This window comes from Sarcophilus harrisii, chromosome 2 (genome assembly GCF_902635505.1).
Source record: "Sarcophilus harrisii chromosome 2, mSarHar1.11, whole genome shotgun sequence".
Lineage (NCBI taxonomy): Eukaryota > Metazoa > Chordata > Mammalia > Dasyuromorphia > Dasyuridae > Sarcophilus > Sarcophilus harrisii.
In genome coordinates, this window is record NC_045427.1 from 504,422,237 (window position 1) to 504,439,599 (window position 17,363).

Here is a 17,363-nt window from a genome sequence, read left to right on the forward strand (position 1 = left end):
TGCTATGTAACAGAGCAAGATGAAATCCATACCCATGGAGTGCACCTCTAGAATCAGTGACAAAATGAAGTGCCATTTGACAGTTCTGTTGCTCTCTATACATTTCCAGGATCACAGATTCACCCCTGGACCAGGGCTAGTATTTCAGAGTCAAAATAAAGCTCTGTTCCAGTTCTTAGCCCAATCTGAAGCCCATAGAATAACCAGGGCAGAAAGCCCAGACCAAGTCAGGACATGCAGTTATACTAATATGATTCTGTACAGTTTCTCATCTAGCTGATAAAATCTGAGTCTATCAGTAGTCTGCTCTTATTCATATACAAACCCAGGTCAGGCACTTGAAGATTTCAGATCTCTTGATCTGAGGTAGCAACCATACTTTTCCTTGGTTAAGATTAGAGATAGCTAAGTGGTGAAGAGTTCTGGACCTGGACTCAGGAATACCTGAATTTAAATCTAGACTCAGATACTTACTAGTTGGATGACCCTGGGCAAATCACTTAACCTCTCACAGCCTCAATTTCCTCAGCTCTAAAATGGAGATAATAACCTACCTCTCAGGGATGTTGTGGGAAATCAAATGACAATATATGCACAGGATCTGACACACAATACCATATAAATTCTTGCTATCATCATCATCTTATTATTATAAGTGGGGACCATTAGTGGCTTGCAGAGCCTTACTCTAAGATGTCCCTGACATCCTGAATACTAATGCAACCCTCAATAATAGCTCAGATAGATTCTGTGATCAAGTTTGAAGTCAGGAAGTAGGCTGGAAGAATTAAAAAAAAAAAAAAAAAAAGAATCCCATCATAAAAAATTCATCATAGAGACAGGAAGCTCAAGGTACAAACTCAAAAGAAAATGACTTCAAAACATCTACAAGCAAAACCATAAAGAAAAAGACAGCTTGAACACAAATTCAACTAGAATTCCTGAAAGAAATGAAATGGGAGTTTTAAAATATTCTTTATAAATAAAATGAAAGTGTTAGAGAAAAAAAAAAAGAAGCTATGGAAAGAATTAGTAACATAATTAATAGTTTATTTCAAGAGATATAAGAAATGTTGTCCCCAAAAACAAATTTCCAGAAAATTAGAATGAATCGAAGAGAAACTAATGACTCTACAGGACAACAAGAAGTAATATTAACACAAAGCTAAAAGACTTAAAAAAAACAGAAGAAAGCCCAAGATATCTAATAGCAAAAACAACTGACATGGAAAACAGACTGAGAAGAAAAGTTATAAATGCTTGTACCATACTGCCATGAGCAAAAAAAGACTAAAGATCATATTTGAAAACATCTGTTGGATCTCAGAATCAGATGGCAAAATATGAAATAGAAAGGATTCACCACTGTCTCCTAAAAGAAACCTTAATGGTAAAATTATAGCATCACAGCATAACATTATACTCAAAACTCAAAATTTCCAAGTCAAAAGAAAAAATATTGCCAGCATCCAGAAAGAAAGGATTCAAGCACCAGCCAACAGCAGTCAGGATTACACATGGTTTAACAGTTATCAACCTAATGGAACAGAGAGCTTGCAATATGATATTCCAGAAGGCATAATGATATAAGCTTATAGCCAAGAATAATCTAAGTACAATTTTATGGCGGGGGATGAGGGCATGTCAAGGCAGCACAAGCAAATATCTAATGAAACAGAATATTTCCAAGCAATTTTTCCCCCGAGGTAATTGGGGTAAAGTGACTTGCCCAGGGTCACACAGCCAGGAAGTATTAAGTGTCTGAGACCACATTTGAACTCAGGTCCTCCTGACTTCAGGACTGGTACTTTATCTATTACACCAACTAGCTGCCCCCCAAGCAATTTTAATGGAAAGATCTGAGTTGTATGGAAACACTGAAGTTCAAACAGGAATTAAGTAAAACATAAAAATGTAAAAATGAATTAACAATGATAAAAAACTAAACAAAGATAAGAGTTTACTTTCACATAAGAGGAAATGATACAGGTGTTCCCTCTGAACTCTATCATCATCTAGGGTCTTAGACAAAGCCTCAGAGAATATTCTGTCATCTTTTGAAGATCTTAAAAGAATGGAAAGAGACAGGAAGAGAAACAAAATGGAAATAAAAAGGAAAGTTAATGAAAATTAGTTCATATAATAAATGGGTGCAAATAGATTATAAGAATAAGGAGAAAGAGATGAGGGAGTGACTGACATGTCAACCTCACCTATCTGAACTCAAAGGAGAAGATTATACAAACATAGACATAGACAGATGGGTTCAGAAATACATTTCACTCAAGAGGGAAAAGGGATAAAGAGGAATTAGGAGTTATTTCAAGGAAGGAATCAGTCCTAAATTTAAAGCTCTTTTTGAAGTGGCAAAGAATGGAAATTGTAGAGGAATAAACTGAGGGGAATGGCTGACAAGTTATGGCATATAAATGTGATGGAATACTATTGTGATATAAGAAATAATGAATGGGTTGGTTTTAGAAAAAATTTGGAAAACTTATTTTAACTGGCAGAGCAAAATGAACAAAATCAAGAGGAAAATGCATGCAGTGACAACAATATGGTAAAGATAAACAATTTAAAAAGAATTAGAGACTGATTAATATAATAACCAACCACAATTTAATGATGAAACATGCCACCCAATTCCTGTTAAGAGAGATAAAGGATTCAGAGAGTAGAATGATACTTTTTTGGGGGACACAACCAATTTGGAAATTTATTTTTGTTTTAATTATTAAAAAAAGGTTAGATGTGACAATGTTTACAAACCATATTTTCAACTGTTCTTTCTGAAATATATAAATATTTTTATAAAATATAAAGTATTCTCTAATTTTGAATTAATCATAAAAATTCTCAAAAAAATTGTGCCAATTTATAAAGTAGAAAATAAATTTACATAATATGCTAAATAAATGGAGAGAATTTAAGACAAAGTTATAAGACCAAAATTGTAGTCCAAAATTCACCTAAGTAGGTGAATGACCTTGGATACTTCTTATGTGCATTGCTGAACTAGACGGAAATTCCCTACACTAATTTATAGGTCCGGTTCTTTGCCACCCGTCTCTAAAATGTACTATATAAAGAACAAAAGAAAAAAACACCAAATACTTATGTGACCCCAACCATGTTAAAGATGTTCTGACTGCAAATGACTTAGTTTAGAATTATAATTAAAACTGAATCAAAAAAATCAAATTATATTTCTATTGTTGGGTACTTTTGTCATGTGAGATGCATCTCTGACAATGTTAACACATTTTGCTCTTTTCCCATTCCCTTTATGCCCTCCTTGAATCCTCAGTTCTTATAAGAGCCAAGAATTGTTCTTATCCAATTAACTAACATTTATCACTATGTGATACCTGTTCTTGAAAAGGGAGAGGCTTCAAGAGTCTTTCCTGTTTCAAGCATGCTAGCAAAAGATTCAAGTATGTAGTCAGTTATCCAGTCTACTATTTTTATGGGGCACAAGTTATATCGCAAAGTCTAGACCCCAAGTTTTTAATTTCATCAGTAATGCCCAAATTTTCTATTATCCAGATTTAAAGCTATCTCTGTTATAATCTGGACCAAGGAAATGAAACTATAGAATATCATGTACCCAAGGAATAAGACCAATTCTAAAAATATTTATGCACAAATTTCCCTTCTAAAGGCAACTTGTTCACAAAAAAATAAGAGAAATTCAAAGTTAATAGACTATCTCTTTCAGAAACCAAAAACTTTTGACAAAGACATTCATTTTTTTCAAGAAAAAGCAACAATGACCTACAGTGCAATTTCATTTATTTGGCTAAATAAAGAGACCAAATGTGGGGAGCCGGCACTAATCTACAGCCACATAAGGCCAACCTTGAATAGGTTGGAATCTCCTAATCACATTATACCAAAGACTTCCTGAATAGGAATCTCCTAATCACATCCTAACTTTGAATAGGCAGATAACTAGGCATCCCCTAATCACATCATAGAGCTTCCTGCCACCAGAAACATCTGAGCAGCTCATCCTTGGGCGGGATACCAACCCTTTGTCAAGGACCCCAACCCTGTACTGTGTTTGAACAAACCCTGCCTTCTTTTCTACTGCTATATATATCTGTACTATTGCACCCATTAAAATGAGGCTTGATCAAAATGATTTGACTTGCCTCCATTTTGTGTGTCCCCTCTCTCTTGCCCTTATCTCTTTTCTTCCAGGGTCCACACACTCTGCCTCGCGGGCCGAGGCAACCAAAAGCATAAATAATTTAAAAGTCATATTTGGTTTTGGAATACATTTATGACACCTACAGTTAATTGAATATTGGTATGTTTCATAGTCTGAAAAATCATAACATTTAAATAAATAAAACCACTCTTAAGAAAATAATTTGTTCAGTTTTCCTGTCTTGTCCCCTTTATTTGCTCTCTCTTCCTCACTACATTTAGTGAATAAAAGAAATTGGCTCTAAAGCTAATACAAATCATTAAGGAGAACTGTTCTCAAACTTTTCTGAAACAGGAAAAAAAGGAACTTATTTTTCAAATTGTTCTGCTTTGAGTTAAAGATGTCCACAAAGTAATAAAAGCAGAACAAGTAGTATCAATAAAAATTTGAAAGAAAATATTATAGAAAATTCACCTACAGTAAGAAATTTGAATTTCCCAATAATCATAGTATTTATACTATAATTACTAATTCCAGTTTATATTTCTCTCCTACATTAGAAGTTGTTAAAGAGTTTTGTGAGGGGGGGGAAAATTGAAAGAGATCCTGAGCAACCTGTTCCTGGTGGTCTTAAGTCTATACAAGGAAAATCTTTAATAATATGGCTCCTTCCTTTCTAGTGTTCTTTCCTTCAAATACCCTGTATCTGGTAACACTGGCCTTCTTACAGTTCCTCCCATATGACATTCCATCTCCCCTTTTCACTGGCTGTCCTCCATGCCTGGAAAGCTCTACCTTCTTATTTCAATCATCTGGCTTCCTTCAGTCTTGGCTAAAGTTTTACTTTTTGCAACAAGTCTTATCTAGGGTTCCTTAATCTTAGTGCCTTACATTCTCAGACTATCACCAATTTATCTGATATGTATCTTGTTTATGTGTAGGTTTTTGCATGCTGCCTTCCCTTTTAAACTGTGAGCTCTTTGGAGCAAGAGCTGCTTTTTTTGGGCCTTTCTTTGTATTCTCAGCATTTAGTACAAGGTCTGACACAAAGTAGGCACTTAACAAAAGCTAGCTGACAACCTTAAGCAATGTTGTCTGTAACTAGAAATTCAGTTACTACATATGCATGGAGAACATAATTCTGAGTAGAAATGCTTCATATTATTTTGTATATATGCTATACTCTCTCTAGAAAACATCTCGTTTTTGCCAACTCAAAACTAAATGATGATGCCAGACATAGTTGTCCTCTCCTTTACCACTCTCCCATTACAAGCATCTAGCAAAGCATATGCTGTAAGCTGAACACACTTTAATAAATGTTTGTTGATTGGATGCTTGGAAGAAACATCATTGTTTCTCTGAACATCATAAAGAAGGAATAAATAAATAAATAAAATTTCAAAAATAAATTTAAACAGATCTTTGTCTTTCACTTAAAATATCTATGACCAAATATTTTCAATGCTCCCTTCAAACCTTTCCTTTATCTGACACTTGTTTTAAGTGTATACTGTTCTTGATCTAATCTTGCCACTGGATCCAGAAGGCTCTGGAGGGGAAAGTGAGGCCAGTGACCTCGCACAGCCCTCCCTCACTTAAATCCAATTCATTTGCATGTCATGGTATCCCATCCTCAATTCCTGGTTCTCTTGGAGAACAAAAGACAAACAACAACAATAATAAACAAGATATTTAAAAGCCAAGCTATTGTTGCTACAAATGAAATCATTCTATAAATTCATGTCTGCATATTAAAAAATTTGGAAACAATTTTCTAAATTGTTTTTTAAAAAGGTCACTGGGTTTTGAATATGGTCATTAAAAGTATAAAAATGTAATACCTTCCAATTAGCATTAAAATCATTTTCAGAGAAGATGGAAATCTACTACCTGATTTTCAAAAAAAATCTTTCCTCTGATAGAGACCGAAAAAATAAGTGTGATGACCTAATGAGGACAGTCAAAAAAGCACTTCTTTCATTTGAATTTATGTATGGCTATGAACTAACTTTTTCAGTTATCAGACACCTTACTCAAACAAGGTATGGAAACAAGTCTAAATTATATTCAAACCTTAGAATCATTCTATCAAAATGTTAAATCAAGATTCTAAAAAAAATAAGTAAGCAAATCTAATCACATCACTAAAATATTTTAGTGAGAGTAAAAGGGTTTTAAAATTAATTTTAAATGATTTTATAATTATTTATTTTACCTTTTTATTTTCCTGTTTTAATTTCTACTTGAAGTCTTATAATGTATATTTAATATATGTATATTGGAGGTACATACTGAAAATTTTTTTGAGAGAATATATAATCAAAAAAGTTTGGAGGCCACTACTTTAGGTCCAACTCTCATAGAGATAGAAAGATAATAGAATAATATAATATATAACATCATATAAGACACTGAAGACAAACAGTATCTTAAGATCAGGGGAAAATATATTAGGAAGTAGGACTGAATAGGGTCTGGTCTACCAGACTACAGTCCTATCCAACAACTTGAAGAACTATACATGATCTAGATCAAGGATTTTAAGCATATGTTGGAGGGGATTCCAGTAATTTAAAGGGCATTTAAAAAATAAAATTAGATATTTTTTTGTGAAATACTACTTTTTTCGTATTTTTAAGTTTGCATGAATATATTAGGGACACATATATGGTATGTTAAAGTTGAAAAGCAATTTAGAGATCATCTAATATAGACCTTTCATTTTACAAATGAGGAAACTAAATAAGATCCACAAAAAAGTTAAACTATTTGCCCGAGGTTCCACAAGCAGTAAGTAGCAAAAGCAGGATCTGTCAGTTTAAATCTTGTGATCTTTCTGCTATACTACTACACTGTTTGTGTAGCTTTCCTTTCTTTTCTTAGCTTTTGTCACTTAATCTATAAAATCAAGAAGTTGGAATAATTGAGCTCTCAACTGCCAAGCTCTAATTCTATGATCTTCTAGCTCCAAATTATACATGCATCTTCATTCTGCAAAAGTATATTTTTGCTAACTGCAATAAAAATAACACAAGATAAAGAATCTATGAAGTATGATACAAATGTATTGCCATCTGCAGGCAGACAATTTCATTTTCTTTATTGTGATTCAGATGTGAGGTAAAATAAAAAGGAAAAAAAAGAATGTTTACAACTCCACTACTTTAACATAAATATCATTATCCTGATCCTCTGTTTAACATGAATTCTTTAGCTACAAAGCAGAATTTTATTTTTCCAAATGAGGCAATATACGTAAAGAACTCTGCAAAATTGGGTTATAAAATACTTTTTTTCATTAATTATCATTAGATTTTTGACCATCCATTCCTTCAAGCAATCATCATCCTACATAGATTTATCCTTTTCAGGGTCTCAGAAAAAATTGGCTACTCATTACTTCTACTTCCTTTTTTTTTCATTCATTTTTTTAAAACCCCTTGTGATATGACTTTAAAACTCAACAAAATCTTCATAAATTACCAAAGATCTCTTATGTTTGCAAATCAAAGGACTTTTTCTCAATCGTCCTTCTGGACCTCTCAGTAATTTAGGATACTCATAGGCCAATTTCTTCTGTCCCAAATACTCTCTCTTTTGTTTTAACAAAACAAAACAGGATATCTGATTATTTCTCAGTATTCTTTCCGGGATCTTCAATCACATCCCAACAACAATGTAGTTATACCCCAAGGCTTTGTCCTGAACTTTCCTTTCTTTCAACATTCTCTGGATGAATTCAACAACTCCCAAAGGTTCCATTATCATAGTTATTTTCCTCTTCTTCCATTCCCCCCAAACCCAATTCCTCTTTTGAACTGCCCTATTTCTGTCAAGGGCACATTATTCATCTTGGTTGGAATCATTCTTGAGTACTCATTCTCCTAAGTCATATCAATTTTACCTTCACAATGTCTCCTACAACATAATTCCTTCTCTCCACTTACACCATAAACCACCTTAGTTCAAGCTTTCATTATCTCAACAATAGCCTAATCGGTCTGCCTCAAATCAATCACTTCTCCAATTTATCCTCCACAAAGCTGCCAAAGTGCACAGTTGTTGCCTGCTCAAAAAGTTCTAGTGGCTTCTAATTACTTTTAAAATTAAAAACAAACTTCTGTAGCACTTAAAAGTCTATCACAATATAGTTGCAACACACCTTTCTAGTTGTATAAATTACTCTTCTTCAAGAACTCCACAATCCAGCCAAACTGGATTTCTTTTCATTCCACAAATATGATATTCCATCTCCTGTTTCCATGATTCTTTGCACAAGTTGCCCTCATGTAGGGAATGCCCTGCTACTTGACCTTTATTATCTTGTGACTTTTAGTTGCCTTCAAAGTCCAGCTCAAATGCCAGCCCCTGTTTTTCCTAATTCCCCTCTAGCTAGTGATCCCACCCCTCTCAAAGAATTATATTGTATTTTTTCTATAAATAATTGTATACATTGTCTCCCCAATAGAATGAAAGTTTCTTAAGGGCTAGGACTGTTTTCACTTTTGGCTTTGTATCCCAATCACCAAGCATAAGATTCTAGCATACAAAAGGCAATTAATAAATGCTTGATTTATTGCCTGATCAGATTTACGAACATTTTACTAATGAATCAAGACTATATACTTCAAAAACCCCTTAAAACAATAATCTAGATCTTAAAAAAAGTTTTTCATTAAGTCTTTGATTGTTCCATTGTATTTATATTTTCTGTTGTAATCTCTAGTTGGTTTCTAGATAAGTGACAAAACATACAGTATGTTTTTCTTTCTTACCTAATAAAAGTGTTAATGCCTTTTATGCCTTATTGGAATTTAAGTAATGCTTTTTCTGTTTTCCTTTACATCTGTGGTAAGCTGAAAAGTAAAGAGTCAAATTCTAGAGTTAGCCATTTAAATACAAACCAGGAAAAATAAGAAATAGTGCTTTGGTACAGTGTCCATGTTATAAACTTCCCAATTTATGTTCAGGTTTGTAAGCAGTTTTTTTTTTTTAAAGTAAAATATATTCTCTTTTCCCTTTATACCAATAAGATGGCTTTGAATATTTTTTTTTAATATCCTCTGTTATCAATTTCCCAAAAGAAATAGGCAAAAGAAACATTTTTAAACAATGAAAAAGTATGGAGACAGTCTTTTCATTACAAATGTTATAAAGAACTTAACAGTCTAAACACCTGTTTGATGAGTGTTTATAGCATAAAATGGAATGCTATCTGCCCAGGGGAGACATTGAGGCAATTCTGATATATAAGTAATTCACACATTTTTAATATGTCATTGTTGCCTCCCTAGGATTATTTCATTCTTTGTATTTGTATTTCTAGTGCTTAATTCTTGGTTGATATTTTAAAAGGAGGGCTAAATTAAATTTTCTATTTTAATTCTAAAATAATCTTCCCAAAATACTGATTATTGTGCAATTTGTGGTTTTCCTAATATCATTATCTAGTCTAAGTGATTTGGGAAGGAGTCCTAAGGCACCATAGCTGAAGACAATTTATACATAAGTTGATTCATTTTAGTTTCTGTATTTCATCAGGTCTCATGAAACTAAACATAGTAGTGTAGAAAATAACAAAATCAAAATAAAGAAAAACTAGATAGAATCCAGACATTTTAGGTCATCAGCCTGAAATTTCAAGACACATTTCAGTAAGAATACCACTGCTGCTAAAATAAATAAACAAACAAAAAAAACAACAAAGTTTTCCTTTCCTTATGGTTACATTATCTCTTTTTTTTGACTACTAAAGAATTACATCCCATCATAGGACAGACATGATTAATAATAATTTTCCTTCTCTTTGACCACTTAGTATAGTCTTATATTAGAAATCCTAAGGATGACTGGCATTTTGTCTTCATGTAACTTCCATTTTAACTCCTTACAATTCTAGTTAATATGTAGCTAATAATAAAAAAATAAATCCTTTCCTACCTTATAGGCAGTACTAATCCAGTTTTATTTTGCCATTTCCCTGTGAACTAAGTAGACCATCATGCATAACTTATTACTCACTTTTACATCTGAAAATTCTACCCGGAAACAATTCTTCAGCTTCCACTGTCCTTTCTGGCAATATCCTTCCTAATATATTTTCAAAGGATTTGGGAATTTGCAGTTAAGGAAGTATTTCACATAAGGCATAAACCCTGCTATCTATCAAACTACAATTTTAAGATTTGGCTTCACAATCAAGACATTCTATTTTGACAAAAAACAGGAACCTAGTCCTCAGAATTTTGCATGTTCTGTTTCTCATTGATTCCAAGTTCAGAAACTTCATATAATAACTTTCCATAATTATTCTCAAATATGACTTAATTTAGTCTTAACATTTTTCTTCAAATAGAGTTGCAGTGTTACTACTTAAGGGTCCCTTCAATTTAAATATACATGTCTGTTTCTACTCCATCCTCTTTAGGCCTAATTACAAAGATTAGTTCCCCATTTTCAAAAATGTTGAAAACTCTAAATCAAAAAAAGAAGGAAAGGGCATTTTTTTAAAGTAAGGAAAGAGATTTATACCTTCCACTAAAGTGTTACTTTCATTCCTTCTCATGGAAAGAGAGTGACCCTGAGAGTTCAAAAGCTATAGTAAGTAGCAGAGTAAAACTTTGACAGCTTCGACAGAACTGCAGAACTGAAGTGTGTACAGAAAGGCTCAACACCCCCATTTTAGGCACTAAATAGGGTGCAGTTTAACTCATTACAACTATTTAATTAAAATGTGAAGGTGTAAAAATTATGACTATAAGGGAGTACTCTGAATTAATGAAATCACAGTTCAAACTTTTGAAGGGAAGAAATTTTGTTAGTTTAATTTGGCTCTCCAAAAAGAATTTGGACTTAGTTCATTTGGATAAATGTCTCTGTTCTCTCTATCCAGTTGGTCTATTGATATAGCAAATTCTGAGTGTCCACTACATACCACAATCTACCAAGACCACTTCAATACTAAGCTGTATACCAGGGATGCAGAATCAAATATCTTTAGCATCTTAGCATGGACACTGTGCTTATAGATTATCTTGCACATAGTCATAAAAGTAGATGGTAGCTATCTCTGAGAAGAATCTGTCATACAAAATTTCATTTGCATAATCGAGAAATTCAAGGTAACTGGCTGGCATAGCAGATTGAATGATAGCCCTAGACACAGAAATACTTGAGTTTAAATCCCCACTCAGTGACTTTGAGCAAATCACTTTACCTCTCTGTTTCTTCTGTGAAATGGTGACAATGACAGCATTTACCAAAGGTAAAGTGAAGGTATTTGTGAAGATCAAATGAGATAATATTTATAAAATGCTTACTATGATAACCTGGCACAAAGGAGATGCCTTATAAAATGTCTGTTATCCTTCTTTCTTTCTGGCAGTTTCTCAGAGCACACAAAACGTTATAAAAATACATTAAATATTTCACTTGCACTCCAGACCTTGAATCTTCTTTTATTTTATTACCAATTTTTATACACTGTTCTTTTAATATTCCAAATTAAATTAAACTTTAGCCTAAGTATAATACTGCCTTTTATACTATAATTTCTTGATAATTTTTAAGGTCTTTGGTGTATTTTTCAATCTTTGGTATAACAAAGTATGGCAGAATGGCAGAATTAAATTTGGAGGTTAGGAGAGAAAGGAAGGTCGTTGCTAAATACAATATTCTGCAAAATTCTCAGATTTATTGTTCTTCTTGATCCATTATAAGCCGAAACTAATCTTTAGACAATGACTTTTTGCTCAAAAATATTTTTTCCAAGAAAAACCACGTGTTTGTTATTAATAGAACCCTATCCAAAACAAATAAAAAATACAACTTTACAGAAAAAGATTACTAAATGTTAAATTTATGTAGCTAGCTACATAAATATATACTTGTGTTTAAATTCTATGTCTCTTAAAGTAGACTCAGATTTCAAAAGAATCTATAACTTTTCTTATTTATAAGACATCACAGGACTGAAAGCTGGTAGGAACCTTAGAGATCATCTGATTAAAGAGTTATTTAAATTTTTCCCCCCTTTTTCCTTTAAAGTTTAGGGATCCAGAATTTAACATTATATTAAGCTGACAAGGCAATTTTGGCATTAAGCTTGCTGTTGTTGGTAATAACTTATCTAGATTATTACTCACTAATAATATTTTAAAAGAAGATATAGATTTCTATGATCTACTCTCCAAGAAGCTAGCAGGTCATTACTGTGGGCAATCATACCAAATTCACCCTTGACATACCACTATCTGGGTTATTCTTAATGAAGAGTTCCATTAAGTAACTCCTGGGGGCCATTTCCTACAGAATCCTAACGTATACCTGCCAGTCAGTTCTAGCTCCATTTACACAAAAGCCAACTGCCATAAACTGTTTATAAACCCATGCAAGACAAATGTCTGCCTGATTATCTAACTTGACCTTTTTTTCTTTGCTTTTCTTCTTTACTTGTTTCATTTCGTCCCCCTTTCTCCTTTTAGTTACAATCTCCTGTTCTTGTACCTCTCCCATTGTCTCATTTCTGAATGTGCCTTGTGTTTGTTTTTGATGACGTGAGCCTTAACTTCTCTGTTATTCTACTCATCACCCATGCAGTGACTTCACATATTTTCCTCTTATAATTTTGACTTTAAAATTCGGTAATTTCAACAAGGTATTGCCAATCATCCCTCAGTTCATTGAACCCCTTCTTTCGATGTTGCTCCTGCCTTGCTAATTTCTGGTTATTTTTATTAGCCTACCATTGACTTTTTCAACTCTACTTTAGGAATAACCTACAAGGCTAAAGAAAAAAAGCCTTGATACTGTGGGGACTTGGGATATTACAAATTCATAACTATCTAATATCCAATGAGGTCTTGCTGCCAGGAAGTTCTAATTCATTTCATTACTTACTTAACCCTTGGGGCTCCAATTTGTAAAATGGTGTTCAACTAGATCTCTAAGATTGCTTTCAGCACTTACATTCCATATTCTAAGGCACCCACATATTAATACCCAGCCTTTTACTCTACCTTCCTCTTCTTTTCACCCTACATAAATGACGTCTAACAACTTTAACTGCAAGGTTTGTTTGTAAATCTACAATATCATAATAGTTTTGCCATTATAAATTAAATACATTAACAATTTAGAACAGAAATAAGTACTGGTATCCACTAATTCCATTGGAATAAAAACAAGTTTATATTCTGCTCTGTTTATTCAAATGGTTCTGGGAAGAGATGAAAGACTAAAGTTTTGGTGTTGGAAGAAACCTACCTTCTCCTGACTCTTGACTTTCTCCTTACAACCTCGAGAGCCAAAAGAGAAGTAAAATATACTTTTAAATTGAATAATTAAGAATTTAAATTTGCCCAAACTAAAATATAAACATTAAGACCACGTTTAGCTACATTAGCATATTTAAGTAATATACAAAAAAAAACAAAGAACATTTTTACTAGTCCAAGGTTCTGTGGCAAAATAATCTATTTAATCTTAGCAGTAAAGAAAAACCTGCAAAACTAGAAAATTATTCCTAGTTAAATAAGGAACTATCATTTATAAAATTTTATATGTTGTACTTAGCATTTAGTTATAAGCTAGTCTTTGATTACAGTTTTCTATCCTATTGGGAAATGTTGAAACCAATTTCTAGCAAAGAAAAGCATTTCCACAATAAAAGTTACTCTGAGGATCAAAACCAAAATGATCCACAGATAATAAATACTGTAAGAAACTACATAGAAAAGAAATTTTTCTTAATGGTTTTGTGTAATAGACAGGATTATATGTGATGATCAGAAAATAAGTTGAGCAAGCTCTTATTAAGAAAAATAAATTATTTTGGGACATTTTTTTTCCCTGATAGGGATTAAAAAAACAAAAAAAAACAAAGGAAAAAGTAAAAAAAATGTTTTCAAAGTAGGAAGTTTTCCTTTGAACAGATTTTCTTAAAGACGATTCCTTTAAGACAAAGAATATAAATAAGTAAAAGCAATCTGTACAAGAGGAAAAAAATTAATGGAGTGTTCTGTTTAAAGCACTTATACACAGATAGACAGGTATGTAGGGAGAAAGATTTATAAGCATTAGGGTAAAACAGAGTGGTACAAAAGGACAGTAGATTTGAAATCAGAATATTCTAGGTCTGGTTTTTTTTTTTTTTTACTGCTTTTACTTCAGACTTCACCTCTCTGGACCTCAGTTTCCAAATCTATAAAATGAGGGGATTATAGAATGATGAGGTTCTTTCCACCTTATCATAATCATATGATAAATACTACCTCAACCAACAGTTTAAGGAAACAATCAAATAGGAAAAACAAGATATGAAGAGCAGAAAAAAAAAAAGGTACAAAAAACTAGGAGTAGAACATTGTCAGAAACAAAACTCCTTTACTCTTAAGGACTTTTCTTCCGTCTCCAAAAATGAAAAAAATAATTTTAAATTATTTTTTAAATATTTATGTATGAAATATGTAACATTAGTATTTTATAACCTGGCCTTCACTTCCCCAAAATAACTTCTCAAAAGATGTTTATGTAATATTATCTATAGTACTTCCTACATCTGAACCAATTGGTAAAGATAAAATCTCTTTTTTAGAATCTTAATGTTTCTGTTTACAAATACAAAAACAAGCAAACACACAAACAAACAAAAAAAAAAAAAACTGAAGCCAGTTAGGAAATAATAATCTTATTAACACTGCTATTCATCATTTTAGATCTAAATTTCAAGGCACTATAAATGACAATAGCACTATTTCTACATTTGACTGGTTAAAAAATAAATAGAATATTTGGAGGACTTGATATAATAAAGTACTTTTAAATGTTGTTGAATACACAGCATCTTCAGCCTTTTGGTGCAGGAATACAGTCTAGGACTCTCCCAAGCACATCCCTTTTGCAGCATGGCTGCAAAGCCTTTATGAAATAAAGAGTCTTTTTGACTTTCTTTCCTGCTTTACATTCTCCATCTTCTGTAGCATATGAAAAAATTGTTTTATATTTAGAAATAATCACATCAAATCAAAATACTCATAAAAGCAAAGACTGGGAAAGTTTTGTTCAATTCAGTTTAAATTTCAGCTGGAAAAATTTCATTAAGATGAAAAAATACTAAAAATATGATATGGTTGCGACTGATACCTCTAAAAATAAGAACGATCAAACAAAATTCTACCTGATTCAAAAGCTATTTATTACATTTGGTTTTTTTCCTTCCATAATTATTTTGAACATTTAGTGCTTTCTTTTTTTTTTCTGTCTGACACTATGGAAATCACTAGAGGTTAAGAAAAACAGCTTTTTTGTTCAACTAAAAAGCTGATATTTCCTTCTGTTCAAAAGATGGTTCGCATCTCAAACTGACAAAAGTAAAGATATGATGGACTGCTCAAGTCTCAAGATCTCATAATGTCAAACTATTTAATAATCTTACAATAATTTATTTGAACAATATTTAAATGAAAAAATAAAATTGGAGGGTTATGTGTAAGCTAAAGCCTGTGAAATAAGATGTATATAGAATATATTTTTATATTTATATAATGAGCACTTTTTTGGATGCCATTTATAAATAAAAAATATTGTTTTATTTACAGTTCTTTTTCTATTTAGGAAAAAAAATGGAGGTTATACATCTTTGGTTGTGTCAAAAAATGAAAAGAAAAACAGGCAATTGCCTTCCAGGCAATTAAAAATACTATTAATATCCTTTTTTTCTGTATATTGGGCAACTTCACAATCTTGGCTAACTTGGATTGGTTTTCGAACCTCTGTTTCCTTTAAGAGACACAAAAAAATTGACGTCAATTAAAAAAATATCATTTACACAGACATCAATTAAAGAGCTTAGCAATGGATAGTTTACAAGCTAGAAAGGAACTGAAGAATGAAATGATTTGTCTAAAAGTCACATATTAAGTGGGCCAATGCTAATAAACAGTAGGTGCACACAGAGATCAACTTGGACAATGGAAATGTTTATTTCAGTGCGGTAAGAGGGATCAATCTGGCCATGGATTCAAATCTGTATTTGCTATTTCCTATGCCTATGTATGCTTGGACAAGTAATTTTACCTCTTTAGGCCTCAGTTTCTTCCCTGGTAAAAATTTAAAAAAAAAATTATTGTCTTTGGAGTAGTTTCCAGCTCCAAATATGGGACTGGGCTGGGGAACTTAGATCTTTAGTAATGAATTGCTTTAATAGATGAATTTGTTTGAATGAATTTTAAAAGCTATCACAAAACAATTTCTTGTACTTGATTGCTCCAGTAGTTGGTTCCAGGATATATGATGGCAATTTGTGGCCTTCACCCCTTAGTTTGAATACTTCCCAAAAATCTTAATTACACTATAATCTTCATAAAAAAACTATTTGTGGATCCTATTAACATAAACCCTTTTCAAATTATTAAAAATAACAGCATTTGACTTTTCTGACTCAAATCAAATATAGAAGAAATTCAAAGTCAATTATCAAAAACATGAGGTCTACTTTTAATTTTATTAAACTTTAAAATTAAAATTTTAAAATTCCCAACTATCCCTAACACATGTAACAATTTTTTTTGGTATTTCTGTTCCCCAACTCTTACTTTAGGATTATCCTCCCCCATTTTATTCCTAAAGGAAGTATTTAAAAGGTATATTTATATGATAATTGCATATGTCTATTTTACATTTCTATCTAAATCTAAATACAACTAAGTAAACATTTAAAAGACTACTTCTTTAAATTTAGTTTAGAAATATTAATCTTTTATCTGAACTGTTCATTGGCTATAATATTAAAAGATTTATAATAAAGAGATAAAAATCTATAAAATTCATTATAAAGAACAGGAAACAGCATCCCTAAAAATCTCTATAAGCTAACTTTGAACCATAATTGTGAAATTCAAAACCAATGAAAGCTAAAGAAAAATCTAATTTATCTTAAATTACTTTCTTCAAACAAAATAGATTTTCTAAAACCAATGATTAAAGCTTTTACCTTCTCTCTTCCCTCATAATATTTTCTTGTATTTCTTTCACATTGTTTCGTTTAAATACATACCAATCTATACGGTTCTTTCCTTCCCTATTCACATTGTTCAAATCTGCATTTTAATTAAGTCTTTATATATTCTGCTAAAAGGCTTTGAAAATGATGAAATTCCCTAAGTTTATTATTTCTTTCTATAAGGTAATTCAGATACGTCTTTAT

At 31.9% G+C, this 17,363-nt stretch overlaps 1 protein-coding gene across 8 annotated transcripts in view; it reads right to left on the reverse strand.

Annotated features, from left to right (window-relative positions):
• FAM214A (family with sequence similarity 214 member A) overlaps positions 1 to 17,363 on the reverse strand; it is a 117,276-nt gene that overhangs the window by 50,805 nt on the left and 49,108 nt on the right. The window lies entirely within an intron of this gene.